Raw genomic sequence first — 13,362 nt, 5'->3', positions numbered from 1 at the left:
ATTTATCATCTGCTAAAATCAAAACAGAAATGAAGAGGAATGCATTTTTTCATAATCATGTGCTTGATAACAGTGTTATCATCTACACCGGAACGTCGCCTCCACTGCAGTGAAGAGGTTGTCCATGCATCCATTAAAAGTGATCTTCTCCCCCCTGCAGCATGTTGCTTTAAAGACAGGAAACAGGGCTGACTGTCACAACCACTGGCAGTCAGATTAGTATTCAGTCGTATCAGTATAGACGTTTAAATGCTTATATAGTGTTCTAACATAGCTATTCAAAATGTATTAGTTATAAAGCAGAATATTCCTGGCAGATTCGGAGGCATTTTCAAAGAGGGCTTAAATTGATAAAGTTTGGTAATAAATAGTTTGAACTGAATACCGTTTCATCGATATTTTTAATATATACAAAACAGAAAAACAGAAAACAGGAGTTTGATTTTTAACTTCATCAAATACCCAACTTTCAGGTACTCAGCAAGAAACTGTCCGGCTATACGGAACCATAGGATAACATACTGCCACTGTCCTTCAGTGACTGAATTTCCTGGAAAAAAGATTTCCCGCTCAGTCTTAAGTTTCTCTACACTATCTTCATTGTGTGCACAGGTTCACATTACGCCATCAAACAAGGTCGGCAGCTAAAACTGAAAAATGCGTTGCCTCTAGCAGAGGAGTTTAAATCTCTCTCGAGGAAAACGAAGCAGCAGGTTCTCTGTCACGCACGCACATCGCTGCCTGGGACGGGAAAGCTGTCATTCCTGTTTTGTTCAATCTCAGTCGAATCTAAGACTTGGAACTGCTACATCAACAGTCAGATGGAACTGACATTCAATTGTCACCATGCTGGAAAATGGCATGTGCTGTTCAGTCGGTAGACCAGCAGTGAGACGCTGAACTCACAAATAACATGTATGTGGAAGCTGAAGACAGTCTGACATAAAAGGGCAAACCAAAACCCGAAACTATTACTAAGAAATATTTCTAATATGTCTTAGGTGTAACAACCATCTGGTATCGTTCTGTAACGGTCGAACAGACAGGTTTCCATACCTGGGACTAGATTTTCGAAGCCCTCTTAGCGCTAAGATAGTCGCAAGTGTCATATATTAGCATTAACGTACGACTATATCAACACGAAGAGAGCTTCGAAAATGTAGGCCCTGAACTGTATAGAAGGAAACGAGACGGATGGAAATGTCTGATCACTTTCATATCTTGTCTGGCAAGAGAGATGATGTCAAGGTGACAGAACAAATTTTACGGATTATCAACTTTTGTATTTTCACAATAGCGACGTTTCGGTATGGATTCTTATACCGTTTTCAAGCATATGGGAGGTCAAGGTGTAACAGTTTATATACAGGTACATGAGATATTGCTGAAGAGATTAACAATAACAACAACATAATTGAGGAGATGAGATAACAAAACCATCAAAGGATATAACTTGAGTTATTGACATAACCAGTAATTAGTGTGAAGCCAGGGGTTGGGGGTGGGGGAGACCAATTTATAGAGGTTTAGTGACGGAAACCAGAAATTAATATTTTTTTATTAGAGTGTCGAACTGGTTAGGTAGAAATATACCCTGATCCCTGTTTAAGAATCCATACCGAAACGTCGCTATTGTGAAAATAAAGAAGTTGATAATCCATAACATTTGTTCCGTCACCTTCAGCTCAGCAACTTCTAAAATGCCTCTAAAACAGTTTAGAGATGATGTCAACCTTCAAGAAAACAGACGGCACCTTCCGTAGCGACACCAACCTGAAAACGCTACTATCAGCTAATGGACTTGGGCCAACAACACCTAAATGCAACAACCCAGCAGGATGCATCTACCAGATCCAATGCAGTTGTAAAGAGACATATATTGGTGAAACTGGTCGACCACTGGCTATCAGGTTAAAAGAACACAAAACACAAAACATCAGTTCAAAATTTGAATCAGAAGTCTGCTGTATGTGAACACATCATGCACAACCCCAATCACAAGATTGTTTGGGACAACACCAGGACATATTTCTTTATTTAGTTAGGAACGCCAATGACTTAAAAAAAACGGAAGCTCCTAGAATCCATTGCAATCAAGCGGAACAATCCCTCAATCAACAGAGACGGAGGTGTTTACTTACCCAATGCATGGAACCACCTTATCCTCAGTGACTAATCTTTATCCAAACATCTTTACCTGTAACTCGTTAACCTAATCAACACAAGCCTGCACACCAATCAGTTCAAGCCTGTACATAAGTTGAAGCCTGTACATCTATCAATCGAAGCCTGTACATCAATTAATAGAAACCTGTATATCTTGTTACCCAGTGTTATCAGTCTACTGTCATGTTGAAGAAGTTGAACCATAAAGCACTTTTAGTTTGATGCCTCCAACTTCTAAATGCCTTTGAAACAACAAATCTAAGGGAGCCAAATTGCTACACATCTTTTAGAACGTGTAAAGTCGGTGGTGATGTGTTTATGACGGTGCACCATTCTCTTCACCAAAATCGTAATGGACTATGCCTCCAATGACACTGTTGCCAAGGTAATAGTACTGGTGATGTCTCTAGTCTACTAGACGATCATTCCAAACCAGTAAGCTTTCATGTTTGTCTACAAACCAGTGTGCCTCTTGTTCGCTAAATGACAGGATGCATTCAAACTACAAGCTGTGAAATATGAAATCTCTCTGATGTTTGCTCTGCATTGCGACATGAAGACAGAAGACGTAAAACACGTGTCTATTGTCCACGCTTCAAGTTTCCTGACCAGTCAGATGACCTGCAGACGACTCGCCAGGTGGCGGTTGTCTTGTCGGACAATGGATTAACAAAGTGTGCTGGTGTGAGAGTTGCTGTAATCAATGAAGCAGCGGGCAGCCATGTCTCTATCAAACAACCACGCCTTCCAATGCAGGAAACATCAGTATTGAAAATGACTTTATACAACCTGCATCAAAACCCATGCTTAACGGTTTTTCTTTTCTACAATACAGTTAAAATGGTCAGTCGATTACCTGACAATATTTTGGCCAGGTGGTTGTCACAGTCATAACGGACACATTGATTAGATGGAGAGCTTGTGGTAAGAGTAAACCCACACGGAGTATGGTTTAGTCCGTTCGGCTCACGAATTACGACTGGCACTTCGGTCTGTTAACTAAGTCAGCACACATCAATATAATCTCATTTCCTTTGTCCCCAATAAAGAACGAGGCATAATCTTCTCTGGCACGACATTTCACTACTGTATCAGATGTGCGTTTGCCGGTGTGTGTGAGCAGGTCCCTGTGTTAACGTATTATACTGTTGTTTCCTTTGGTCGTTCTTATACCATTGCTTGGTCGTAGTTGCATATCATACCATTGGCAGCGAGTGAGTCGACTTTTACGCCGTTTTAGCGACGTTCCACAAATATCATGGTGGTAGACATTAGAAATCGGTTTCAAACTTTGGACTCATGTACTGGAGTTGCACCCTAGCCGTGTCGCATCCCAGTATAGTTGTACATTGTTGTTGTTTACAGCTGGTATCTGCATTTGAGTATATTTATGATTATTATTATCATTTCTGATAGTTCGTTACTAGATAAACCATCTGACAGGCAATATACTCTCTGTAAACCCCTAGTTATGCTAAAAGAGTACCCACTGGGAAAAACACGTTAAACTTTAAACGTTAGACTTTAATTATGCAAACTGGTGCTCTGAATCACTGATAGTCAAGTAGACCACAGCTGTCACCAACAGCATACATCATCATCAGTGACAGGACAGGGCAGTCGCAAACAGTCACGGTCACAATCAGCCGTAACGACCAGTGAAAGTTCCATGGATATACGAACATGCGACATATGGCGCTGACACGAATATATTACTGACTTGTGTCAAGAGACGTCCACACGACGTAATATATCATCCTCAGCAAAATACATTACTATTTATACACCTGACATTATCATCAATACACAAAGCTTGATATAGCATTGCAGTAGGTGAGTAGGTGGTATTAAAGATGAAATTATGATATCATTTTCACGTTATTGGTAAGAAATATAGAGTAATATAACATGATTTTCATATATGTTGAAGTCAGTGTTGATGTAGCGGTGCACAAATGTGTAAAATGTTTTTGACCCTGTTATATAATGAACGGAAATTTCCGTCGAGGTCATCTGGACTTCATGACGGGCCTTTGTAATTGATCCAGTCTGGGCCAGATAATACAGTGATAGACATATTGGCCATAGATGTACGCATCTGGGATACGATGACATACACAGAGCACATACAGAGCACATACAGAGAATGACCACCTGGTCCCGTCATTAGCGTCTTTGGACAAGCAAATGATGCCCAGATATAAGCCCAATCAAGAAAACTAGATCCTTCAAAGTAGAATAGGAATGCTTCAGGCAAGTGGCCATCGTGCGTAAGTTTTCGTTGTAACTGATTTACACCGGGTGCCTAACATATCACTCCTCTTCTGAATCAACAACACAGGTTATATTGAGTGTAGACTTGTATTTGTTCGAATACTTTATGCGCATGGTGTTCGTCTACACACACGAAAAGACGAGCCTTACAAACTGACGAGACTTGATCAAATCAAGCACATGAGGTAAACGTCTGAATTAAGTGAACACATGTTTGGCTAGGAGGAAGGTAAGTAAAGATTTCTTGAAAACTGATGTATAAATATGTAAAATCTATGTACTGGGGAAAGTAGTGACAAACCATTATATATTTGTTTTCTGAGCCATAGTGTCCATCCATAATCGAACACGCTTACTGTTATTGAGTGTTGAGCGACGCACAGTCATCCTAGTCTCTGTATAGCAAACTACTATCGATTTACGTGATACTCAGCTTGACTGACAGGTATTCATGCAGAACACAGATGTGCTTGTAACATCTAGTGGCTCTGTGAGTGCCATTCATGCATAAGTTGTAATTAGTGAATCAGTCGGTCTATGTTTTGACAGAAGCTTCCAATTACAACCGTTTCAATACACGCACTTCTTGGTCCAACGCATGTTGATTACTACTAGTTTAGGGATTGTATGTGACCTTGGTTGAACAGCGGAATACTATAATTCGCAAATGTTGCGGGTTTCATTCGTGATACATATCTATAGTTATTCATCAATACGTACCGCCATGCTACAGGAGATAGCAAACCCAGCCAACACTCGCTAGGCTGATACCGTTGGTCGAGACTGGCAGTGAAGGTTCCATGAAAATCTGGTGACGGAAAGACTTGGGCTTAATAAAAGCACAACATATTTAGATGGTTTTGTACATCGTTCAGATTTGGGATAGAGAACACGTTATAATGCCGAGGATAGTATTGTGGTGTATGAAACAATCTGTGTTGGGTATAACACTTCACATTTAAAGAAGAGCACTAGTAATGTTTGGTGATTTGTTTCAGTACTTCATACGTCATACATGAACACGCAATCCCAGTTGACAGACCAGTCAAATGCAACAAATATAATAGTTGGGTACAGAGTCTAGGATTGGGGGTGGGGATGGTGGAAGTTGAGTCATATGCATTCAAAAGGCACCAAATCGCTAGCACTCAAAGTCAGCCATATAACCCACTCAGCTACCGCTGGATCCGGAAAAAGCATGCTTTAAACTGATAGCCTGGATTATGCACTTTGTGTCGCGCTCTGTCTCTGCGCTCTGTTGGTGCCTCACACTTTATGAGAGTCAAACCTAAACAGGAAACTAAACCTAAGTGTATTTCCAAATGCAACAAATCAGAGTTCATATATTTTTACAAGAATCACTACCTCCCAGAAGAATAAATCTCAATAATTTCAAATATAGCTAAAAAAAATGTCAAATAGTTCCTACTTTAACATCTCTGCTCCATGCGTGATTCAAGCCTAGGCCGACCTCATTGATACTTTCTGTAACATTTTAACGAAGGAACTGAAGCAGTTTTCTTGAAATACACCATAAGACATTCACAGAATTGACCAGCTGTGCAAGTATATACAATGTACTTGTCAGAGCCATGCAATGTGTTTTGATATTTAAATCTTTAATGGGTGCTACCAAATTCACCGTAGATTATATAGTAAGGATTCTAAGCTTCAATTGCATAAATTGGATTCTTTTTACAGCCCCAATGTGTATAGATTCCCCGTATCACAGAAATAGTGATATCGACATCTTAACTAAACAAGTTCTGGTATTGATTATATTCGAGTTATTCATCATCTGTGTAATGCTATCCCTACATATGACAGTCCAGAGATTATTACTAAATACTGCTTAATAATGCACTTTCCGATTTTGAGATATTTACATTCACTTTCTATTGAGAGTAAAATCTATTTTGTGGAATATTTTTACCGTCGCTTTGGTTTTAGATTACTGAACAGTGCCATTTGCATGAAGAGTAATTTTTAGGTTGTAACAACGAGTGAATTTCAGGAGTTTGGCTGCTGTTTTGCTGATTATTTTGCAAACTAAGTTTTAGATTGTAAGATATGTATGGACAGATAGAAAGGTAGCGTCCATTTGAAAGATGAAATGGCTTGTTGTCGTATTTATAGGAATACTCCGTGTTTTGGGGTTATTTGGAATAAACTATTCACAGTCCCGAATATTAAAATCATATACGCATACAACATTCTCCAACTGACTTACAAATCAGCTCTATGGACACAAAAAAACATCACTGTCAAAAACCAGAGGTGTTGCGGTGAAGAAACTTCCAGCTCAAAGAAGACTTAGACGCTAGAATCGGAGGCAAACAGTTTTGTTCCTGTCTTTGTCGACAATGAAATTTGCTTCCAATCGATAGATTTGATTAACGTGGCCAGTATTTTCCCTGGGTTACTGCAATATATACAACAAAGACGTAAAATCAATTCTGGCAGTTTGAGCTATAATCATGAAATATCTTTACTCGTCTTCACGAAAGTAATGTTGATTGAACCGGATGAAGTCATCTACAAATATTCCTAATAGTTCATATCTCGAATGAAGGAGGTGAGTTATGATCGAGGTCGAAAAAGGTATGGGTTCAATAGTGTCTTCCTACTTCAGATGCAAGGAAATGTGAAGATTTCTGAAGAGGAGTCGCCGTCAGTGCCACCTTTCCTGGAAGTCTGAAAATGTCGATCTCTGATCATACAGTAAGAGAGTATGGGTTTAAGCCAATGCCAGTAAGATCACGGCGAGGGGACACCAGAAAGGGACTTCACACCCTGTGTCTGTGTTGGGGAGGGACCATAAAGTGTACTAATGACAAACTAAGAACTTGATTTGAAAAGTTTTTTCATTTTGGATATGCCAAAATTGGACCGCCATTAAGTGATTTAAATGATTGTTTTGTGACATATTTCTTGTCAGGCTCAGAAATTCGAGAGAACCACATTGTCCTGGTTATCCGAATGTCGGTATCCGAGTGAGTTAGAAACGGCATGTCTGCATTGTATAGGTTCTCTGTACTACATGAACTTCTATAATGACAATGAAAGTAGCTGGACCACCTTGTAAGAAACCAGTGAAGCGACGTTCTGGGACTTCCAGCGAGTCTCTGTGTCGCCACCAGGTCGTTGCGAACGGAAGACATTCTTATCAAGTTATTGATGAGCATAACATAAAGTCAAATATTAATTTCCGGGAGAATGAAGAAAGGCAGTGTAATAACAGGCTAATAACATCACAGGCAGACAATGTAAACAACTCAGACAGGTCATTGTAACAGGTCGGCGACGTTGCTAAGTCTGTGAAACAGTTCCGTGCACACAACGCTGCCAAAGACGTTTTGTTACATTGCCAGGAGATGACGGACGTGATAAGATTACACGCAGTGAAAGAAAACCTCTCACTGAGATGTAATTTCTTGAGGTGAGGAAAGAGATTATTTTCTCATCGACAAAACAGAACGATTAACCAAACGTTTGTATAATTTTATTAAATTCCAATGAACATGTTCCAGGTTATAACTGCCTATACATGTTGCCATATCCATCTGTGACGTGTCTTGTACACATCAATAAAACATGACGGATGTTCCTACCTCAGGTTATATGTTATCGTGTTTCCTATATTCAGTCGAGCTCTGTGACGTGACTTGCATGCATGCATTGCCATCAGATCCTAAATTGATACAAAGTTGTCCATGATGTCAGTCGTTCGTTTGTCTGTGCCAGACCGGAATAAACGACTTACCTTCGTCCTACAACAGTGCTGCTGGGCGCAGCGTTAAACAACAGCGTAACGACGGTAACATATCTCAGTGTCATACGCGTGTCGGTGTATATGCCGAATGTTTAAATGTCGTCCTCAGACGTGCTCGGTGTTTACTGAATACAATTACCATTGAACAGTGTACAGTACACTGTACACCATCGGTTCCTGCAATGACATGGTACACTCCATCACAGGACATATATACATCCTTGATGATAGGTAACTGTTCCTGTATGGCCGTTGATGAGAGGTAACTGTTCCTGTATTGCCGTTGATGAGAGGTAACTGTTCGTGTATGGCCGCACGTTGTAACAATACACACGCCATGCCTGTTCTTGCAACGTTCGAATTCGTTGTCCTAAGAATTCTTAACACTGATCGTAGCCAGTCTGTTATGAATGGGCTTACGACGATCGCGAATAGCTAGCCTGATGTTTAAGCCCCGTATCACCCTTGTATATGTCTCAAAGTTTGTACGCATACAGAGATGGAATAGACAAAATAGGTTTTTTTAAAAAAAAAAGAAATAAAAGAAAACAAATTCCATGGGGTATTCTTTTGATGTATTTCCTCTATTTATTCTTTTATTCGTGTGTTTTCAGCATTCTCATGATAAGTTCATTGGTTCTGAATATGAATATAGCGAGTTTGGTTTTCAGCAATATCACGGAGGGGACATCAAAATAAGCTCCATACACTGAACCTAGGATAATTATACAATTTCAAATGAGGAGATATACTTTTCAAAACACAAAGTTCCTTTGTTCTTCTCGTAATACAAATAATTTGTGCTTTTCATACGACGCCGCGTACGTTTTGCAAGTATTGATCTTTAAATATTTCTGCTTTGAAGCTGGAATTTCAGCCAGTACGTTAATGTTGTCTGCCACCAGAAAAACAACATATAAAATAAGATCCTTCATTATATATTGTTCCTGTGTATCGTGAGCACCCTTCAATATTGCAATATATATTTTCCTTATACATGCTTTGATTTTTACATTCAAACTAAAATATAGCTGATTACTCTATAGCAATTCCAAGGCATACGTGGATGCTAAACAAGTCTGAGCAAACAATCGATTCAAAATACATTTCTCTGACACTGGTGATGGTGACACGTGTTTGGACACGTCATCACTCTTTTCATTCCCTGTTCACCAGTCAACACAGACAATCTAGATGTTGTCTGTCGTATAAAACTAACAGAAGTATGTATTCACGGATTTATAGTGGAATGTCGAGCATGCAAGCACGCCAAGGAGACAGTATTTCAATCATGATCAGTCATGTGTTGTCGGGAAGCCGCGGTGAGTCAGGTTGTAAACCTTCAGTTAAAGCTAGAGAAAAGGAAAATGCTGCTGATGAAACCAATGAGCATATTCTGGGATTCAGACCTACGATCGTATGATAGACAATGTTAAAGAATCGGCAACGTTCCACGTCTCACATGGAGCGGTCCCACCCCTCACACATGGCAGTGAATCATTGTAAATGCATAGCCTTAACGTGAAGTTGGTTACATATTAAAAACTTCGGCATTCCAACTCGTCCTATTACTCTTAAAGCGAATTAATCATACTGGCCAAGTGACGGACAAAAGGATGACTGATAGGCAGTTCGACAAGACACTATGTAAATTTCTTCTTAATATCAAGAAGTCGTCAGCAAGGAATTACCCGCAGAGGGTCAAAGATTAGAGTCATTTACATCTCTAGCCAGTCGTAGCCATCTGTACCACCATGGTCATCCCGCTCTGACTGGCTCTCCCACGACGGACGCCGGGGGACTTCGGCCAATCAATCATGTGCCTCCACTTCACAAATTGGCCATGTGATCCCATCGCCGAGCTGAGGTCACAAACGATAGCACAATCACATCTCCTGAAATAGTTGACTTCGTTCCAGCACCATACTAATCCTTTGACAGTGCAAGAGTCCCAGGGCTGCTGGAACTAAACCTGCAGACTAGTTTCTTGGTGGATTATGTCCCGTGAAAGACTTAACGACAACAGCCAAAGCAGTCAGGCTTACACCAGGCGAACTGCTGTCTGTAAAACATCATCCAAACCAGTTCAGTTCACAGTCATGATAACCATCGATCCTAGGTTGGGTCCTACAAGTCAAAGTGAAGTTGAAATGTTTCCTAAACTATCATTTCCTCTTTATATTGTGTCCCTAACCAATGGTCTCTTCCAAACATGCATGCATAAGCAAGCATTACAACCTTGCAAATTTGTATAATTACACCAGCAAAAATGACGCATCATTATGTTTACATGTATTATGCTTCGACAAGTGAGTGAATGTTTGACAGTGGTTGTATTACGTTAAGCGTCACTACAAGAACGTTGGCAATCATAGCATCTACTGTGACACTTCACAACCGGGAGCGGTGTTCGACATTCATGATTATAATACACCTATGCCTAGAAACTAACATCTCATGCAAAACTGGAAATGTTTAGCAATAACAAAACTGCCCTCACAGTAAATGTTTCGTAATAACCCAGCTGCCTTCACAGTAAATGTTTAGTAATAACGAAGCTGCCCTCACAGTAAATGTTTAGCGATAACCAAGCTGCCTTCACAGTAAATGTTTAGTAATAACCAAGCTGCCATGACAGTAAATATAACAATCTCATTCTTTTTCTTTCTCGATGCTTGTGCTTTTAGCTGCCCGCTAAGTGAAAAGTTAATTAAACCTCCACCATTTACTAACGATATTAGATCCTATGAAGAGTTTTCTTTCACAGCGTGTAATCTCATCTTGGTAACGACACCAAACATACTTGTCAGCGTTGTGTACATGGATCTGTTTCACTGGAGTGAACAACGTCCCCAGCCAGCTTCAATGGCTTGTCAGAGGTGTTTACATTGTCTGCCTGTGATGTTATTAGACTGTTCTCACACTGGTTTTCTTCATACTCCCGGAAATTATTGTTTGACTTTATGTCATGCCCATCAATAACTTGATAAATGTGTGTTGACTTGCAGACGGTCGCTACGCACATGAGTGGAATTTCACTAATTTGCTAAAAGACTAAATTACATTTCCTTTGTGATGTTCAGAAGTGAACAGTGTGCAGTATTTTGGGGAGTGTTAGGCATGACGACTCAGCATTTACAACAGTATAAGTCCAAAACAAACCTGACCCTCGAAACCGCGAGGACGAGATTGTTGTACCGGTATGAAAAGCCCGCGTTGGGTGAGTGAGTGAGTTTAGTTTTACGTCGCTTATCGCAATATTCCAGTAATATCACATCGGGTAGACCAAAATATGATTCACAATTGTACACATGCAGGGAATCGAAACCGGCCTTCGACATGACGAGCGAACGCTCTAACTACTAGGCTACACAGCTATCACTGCGCTTTAAGCTGACCTACACAAGGCCAGCTGCTTGGGAAGCTCGTTATGTCGGAGATCTATACTCCACACCCGTTTACTCGCATTCACTGCACAAATATGCATGTTTAAAGTAACCGGTATCCTATTGTTTCATGTCTCATACATTCAACACTATCTCACCAAAACCTCTTATTAGTTTGTTGATTGCTGTGTAATTTCGTTTGGACTGAATTCATTTCGTGATATGACTGTTTATTAAGAACATCGTGATTGTAACAATTAGAAAGTACGAGCTATATCACCGCTTGGAATGCATGACATTTCAATACATGTAATTCACTTTCTCATTAATACAACATTTTCCTTATTAAAAAACAGGAATAAACCAAATATTGTTGAGTGTAAGTGTTGTGCATTAAATCTTGCAAAATACATAGAATAGCCTTGCAGCCTAAAATGACGCTGTGATGTTTTCTAGGACAAAGTTTTCCCAGTGTAACAGTTGCGCTTTCTGTTGATATATCTGACTAGTGTGACCATACTGGAAACTGGGCTTAACTTAAAACTGGACTTGACTTAAACGTCAGATATACTCTAATTGGGTACAAATGCAAAATCACTTGCTGACATCGTTATAAATGAAACCCCGTCATTAAAAATGCTCATTTCGATCTTTAATTACCTTAAATCGACCTTTTTGTCAACAGTGCCAACATTCTCAGCCGCAGACGAAATTTCAACCAATCAGAGCGGCGCGTCTCCGTGACGTAATAGTGGGTATAGAAATTAGGGTCTGTGCAGTATTCATCTACATTTCAGGGGGTAAACTATTTCGTTTACAGGTTTGTACAAACACGTTATTTGTCATCATTGTCATTTAATTTTGATATTTGCATTTTTGTTTTTAATACGTTGTTGTAGCTTTCAACACAATCATTGTTTTCGTCGTTAAATGTAATGATGCAGACGACACACACTAGGGCGTGGGTGCGAATTATGATTCATATAGGAAAACTATGAAATGTCTACATATTACATTCCTGTTATGCAGTCACAGATCGCTTCTTTTTATTAAGTTTCAAAATGCATACAAGTATGATTATATAGTAAGTAGGATTATGAGACCAAGTATAAAGACGTATATTGACAAGTGTCTACATACTGGTGAGTGAACGTTAAAAACCAAGTAAATTTAGCAACTGTAGAAATTTATCGCGCAGTATTTTCACTTCGATCCCGACCTCGCTTAGGTTATATTACAGGTTGTGTCATGCAAACTCCTTTTCGTAATGATTCAAATACATATTTATGTAGTTTTGATTTTCTAACTTGATGAGAACAAACCATACATAATCTCATTAATTCAAGTGGATTTGACTTCACGATTGTCAAAAATGGGCGCCCTGTTAGCCCGTGACTTCACGATTTTAAAAAATGGCGGCGCCCTGCCTGAGGAGTGAATGCTATTTAAGTTTGTTTTCACCGACTTACAAAATCAAAATTACTTTCTACTGGTAGTAAAATACTATTTTATTGATTGACATTAGGATTTTACATGACATTGCTTATAACATAACAATTTCACTCTTGGAGTCGGTCAATATAAGGGGTCAATATAATATTACTTACGATTATTGCTGGACTTGCGTTTTAAATGAAAAGGAAGATATTATCTTGGGAGTAATGGCCAATATGTGTGGATGGCTACGGGGGTGAGAAGGAGCAGCAGCAGCGAGCGAGAGCATGGTATTAATGCATAATCACCTTTCCGCTGTGACAAGCAGAC

Source organism: Haliotis asinina, chromosome 12, assembly GCF_037392515.1.
Source record: "Haliotis asinina isolate JCU_RB_2024 chromosome 12, JCU_Hal_asi_v2, whole genome shotgun sequence".
NCBI lineage: Eukaryota > Metazoa > Mollusca > Gastropoda > Lepetellida > Haliotidae > Haliotis > Haliotis asinina.
The sequence above is the reverse complement of the archived record's forward strand: the minus strand, read 5'-3'. Positions refer to the sequence as shown.